Here is a 5,000-nt window from a genome sequence, read left to right on the forward strand (position 1 = left end):
ATCCATTGCAGCCCAGAATCCAGTATGTAAGGCAGAAACGTAGCTTTGGCGACCTGAGCCAGATCCTGTAGTTGCTCTGCAAGATCTCTGTAACTGCAAATTATCAGCTGAATAGTGAGTGCTGAAGCTGGTCGCAGGATTAGAGATGATCCTGGTAGAATACCCCTCCCTTTTAAGTACATGAGAAGAGCCAGTTCCACAGCACAAGTACAAGTGTCAATATATTTTGCTAAGGTTTATGGTAGGTGCAAAAAGTGTCTGCAACCAGTGTTAGGTATTGATAGACCACATGCATGCCCAATTTAGTTCATGAGAAGAGATAGTTTATTAACCATTCCACAAGATTCTGGTGCTATTCCATGTTAGCCTGCATGTTTTCAAGAATAGGAAAGAGAGGGAGTGAACTCAATTGAAGAGTAAGTAAAAGGAATGGTGCCCTTATTCTTTCATCCATGTGATAAGGACAATTCAAAAGTCCCAACTTCCTAGATAGGCGCATTGTGTAGATGGCCAACAAGGCCTGACCCCAGCCATTTTCGTTTTGCTGGACTTCTCTCTCTCTCTCTCTCTCTCTCTCTCTCTCTCTCTCTCTCTCTCTCTCTCTCTCTCGTTTGATCAATAGATAAAGTTAAGAAGTATATAGGAATCAACTAATTTTTCGCTCTCAAGTCAAGAAAATAGTAAAGTCCAACCTGGAATCTTCAATTCCAGGCCAATTGGCCCCACCCTAACCATCCACCATATTTAAATTTGAGTTCCATTAAAAATTTCATTGTTGTAAACAAAGCACACATAGAGCTCATGTATAAATCCCTTTCTGTTGCTAGCTAATTTTATCCATACATCCGTGTAGCCCGCCAAATTTTAGAGAATAAAAATTTTAAATCCCTTAACTGAGTCAGATATTCCTCACCAAGCCCGCAATAGTTCTGTAATTTTATTTACTGAAGAATATATCAGCTTGTCCCTCCCTTCCATTCATTACTACGAGGAATCCCTCAAGTGTGGGAAAATTTTCCCAGACATACGCCAGACAAGCAGTCAAGAGTACCCCACTCGCCTGAGTCATTCATTGACTGTGTGGCCTAAAAGTAAACAAAGTCACGAGACTATAGGCAGAATAAACACTAGAGTGCTACCATTCATGTGCGAGCTTAGGGTTTGGTAACGTAGAGTCACTTGTAATCACACATGACCCTCGGCAGTCTGGCTGCATGTGCCTGATAATTTTAAGCATTTTGTCTTACCTTCATGCTCTGGAATTTTGATATATGATAGGATCGATGTACTGTTCTCATCACGCCACAGTGAAATTGTTTTGACAGCGCAAAGAAAACTTTTTTCACACACCATAAGTGTGTAACCCACGTAAGCCTACTATTAGTTCTGAGAGCATTCTGAACAAATAAAATATACATAAAGGCTTACATTAGTTTGGGCTAATTCCCATTCATATGAACAACTGAGTCTTATTCAGACATATTAAAAATTCATTCATCACGAACAACTGAGTCTTATTCAGACAAATTTGAGTTTTTTTCACACACCCTGAGTCTTTCGAGACATCTGAGCCGTTTTCATGGACAAATTTGAGTCTTTCCAGACAACCTGAGTCTTTCAAGACACACTGAGTCAGTTTGTTCGAACATCCTGAGTTTTTTGAGACACCCTAATTCCCATTAATTCGAAAATTCCGAGTCTTCCGAGATATCCGAGACTTTTTAGGACAAATTTGAGTCTTTTTACACACCCTGAGTCTTTCAAGACACCCTGAATCCATTCATTCGAACATCCTGAGTCTTTCAGACATTATCAAATCTGTTCAACTCAAACACCAGTGAGTCTTCAGACATACTGGTCCTGTTCATCACGAACCTTTTGAGTCTCTTCCCAGACATACTGATTATCATTTCACACACATATCTTAAGTTCTCCGAAACTCCGTAACTTTCGCGCTACAGCCAGCCTCTTCCGTGCGCAAGGAAAACCAAACCCCATTCTATTTTGAACAAACCTAAAGGGCCACGCCCATATAAGCGTTATCTCAAGATGTGTACAACAACAAGAACCCAGCAAAATGAGGACTTCAAGTTCTACATGTCCGCTGGGAAGGACATGGGACTGTAAGGGTAAGTCCTGAAGGATTGGGTCCAAGAAAGAGTAGACTATGCCAAGGTGGAAAGAGAGGCAGAAAGGCAGGAGAAGGAGAAAAAAAGGCGGGAGAAGGAGAACAAAAGAATAGCTTGGGAGAAAAGAGAAGAGGCAGAAAGGCAGGAGAAGGAGAAAGAAAGAATAGCACGGGAGAAATGAGAAGAGGCAGAAAGAGAGAGAGAGGGAGAAAGAAAGGGCTCATCAGCTAGCAATGGCAGCCCAAGGCATGCACAACACACCAATGCCCTCTCCACATTCGACCCTCAGTAGTGTAGGCTTCCTCATAAGAAAATGGGACGAAGCTGAGCCTGTTGACCATATTGAGAAGGTCCTGAAGACCTATAAGCCCTCTACTGAAGAAGTGTCTCTGATCTTGGGCAAGCACCTTGAGGAAAAAGGAGCCATTGCATTCAATGTTCTCACCCTGGAAGATCAAGGAAATCTCATCCTTGTCTTCCAAGACAGCATAAAAGTTTTTTAGATAAATCCTGACCATTGGAGGAAATAGTGGAGAAACATGCCAAAGGAATAGGCCAAACCTGGTCTGAATGGTTCTTCAAGAAGACCCAAGCCTTAAAATGATAGCTAGAATCTCTCAAAGCCACTAGTGCAGAGGACACCCTTGAACTCTTCCAACTTGAGGACTTTTTATTACTCCCTGCCAGCCATCGCCACCCATCTATGCAACAAGGTGCCTAAGGCAGCAGTCTAGTGCTGTCGTTGGGCTGACACCTGGGACACAAATCATCCTCATCTTAGTTCCAATGGACGAAAAGTATATCTCTCCTCACCTACCTCAACCAACTCCCAGCAACCTCCCAAGAATGGGTGCCCCCATAAGAAACCAGTGTGTGGACATTGTAAAAGAACAGGGCACCCCACTGAACAGTGCCGCTTGAAGGCTGAGAATCAGCCAGAAAATCCCTCTACATCCTCAGATGGGACAACACCCCAATGAGCCATGTATGGATTATGGACGAAAAATAAAAGGTCTGCTCCCTCTAAGGGGACAGTTCCCAGCAAAGATTATAGCCAGACTTATTGCTCCGCTTGCAAAGTTTATGGGCACTCTGTCCAGTGGGCAGAATGCCCTAATAATAAATCAAGTACTCCTGCCATTGTCATGGCAGTCACCGACCCAGAATCCTTAGGCCTTCCAGCCCAGGGTTCCATATATGTGGCACCTCCCCGAGGTAGCTACCCAGCCTGCCAGGTCAAGGGATTTGATGACTCTGGCGCGCAAATGTCCCTTATAAGGGAAGACAAAGTTCCCCATGGAGCTAGCATTAACAGACGTAAACTCTTCACAATTGAAGGTATCAACCACTTTAAAATGATACCTCCTACTAACACATTATATATCTAAAATCTGCGACCTCACAGTAGCCAGATACATTCCTGGAGGTTATGACATCCTCCTGGGACAAGATTTTCAGTCCCCATCTAAATTACAGCAATCTCCTGGTCCAGAACCCTCAAGCCATTCATTAGGCATGATTAAGCCTCAAATGCCTGTATTCATTCCACTGCCAGTGCCACCTGAGTACACTGTGCAGTGGCCAGCTCCATCCAAGCAAATTTCAAAGGCCATTCAAGAGATCACAGTCCGGGTCCCCTCTCTTTTCCTGGTTTGGCTCCATTACCAGTGCTGGTAAGAGAGATGGATTCTTCCGACCACCGTGGAAGCTCACCCAAAGGTGCAGCCTCGCAACCTGTGCCTGAGATGGTCATTGTAACCTGCGAGCCTCCCACGCTCATGGCGACCTCTTCCTCTTTTCCCAGTCCTCCACAGACATGGTTGTGGGTAAGGATTCTGCCATATCTCCAATGGCCGATGAACTCACAGAACTGCAATGACTCGGGGTAGAGCCTGTAACAAATGCCCCTGCTTCAGCTGCCAAAGAAGCCAACATGGGTGGCACTCCAATGTCCTCCTTGTGCTTGGTTCGAACAATTCCCCTACCTGACAATCCATCAACCTAAAAGAGGCATATGGAAGAAAATCATGGGCGTAGATAACTCCAGGTAGCTTAAAGAGGGCCACTGAGCTCTCCTGGCACTAGTGCCAACCTGCATAGTGCCAGCCCTTTATCCTACAAAAGGCCTTAGCACCTCTACCCAGAAGAGGGTGTCAGGTTTCTTCACCTATTTGTTTTCCTTATAACTTTAAAATTTTTCTTTTCCTTATCATTTCCCTTTCCTTATTTTGGTTATTACTCACATTATTTTATCTGGTTTCCCACTCTGCCAGTGCAGAGTGCAATTGACAGATATTCCAGTTTATAAGTCCTATGACTTCCCTTTAATGCCTATCAAAGCATGATACATTTAAAATAAAATATGCCATAGCCACTAGGTATTACCATATGAGTGCCAACTTTGCACAGTGCCATTATCGTAGATGCTGGCAAATGATCTTGCCAGAGGAGCCACGTCCTATGACTGCCTTGCAGCCATTTTGGGCTAAAGAATGAACCTAGCCATTTTTCCATTGCCTAGGGAATATAATTTTGCCATATTTAATCATTATCTTTTTATAAAAACTATTAATTACTTCCATCTTTCAGCTGTTCTCTTTGTTATTTCTTTGTAATAAATCTCGAGTCCCAGACTCAAAAACTTGTGTTTATAGTGCCCGAATGGCAATGAGCCATCACTCTCAAGTATCGTGGCAACACTTAACTAAGCCCATGCTTACTTCACTATAATGCCTCTTCAAGGCAGACTAACTGCATGTATGCAAAACTTGTACATGAGTTGTTGTTAAGAATGCATGAAGTATCTTTAGAATTAACCTAGTATTAATTCATTATTTTTTACTATACTATTACGTTTGTGAATATACTTTG

This window comes from Macrobrachium rosenbergii, chromosome 54 (assembly GCF_040412425.1).
Source record: "Macrobrachium rosenbergii isolate ZJJX-2024 chromosome 54, ASM4041242v1, whole genome shotgun sequence".
In the NCBI taxonomy this organism is placed as follows: domain Eukaryota; kingdom Metazoa; phylum Arthropoda; class Malacostraca; order Decapoda; family Palaemonidae; genus Macrobrachium; species Macrobrachium rosenbergii.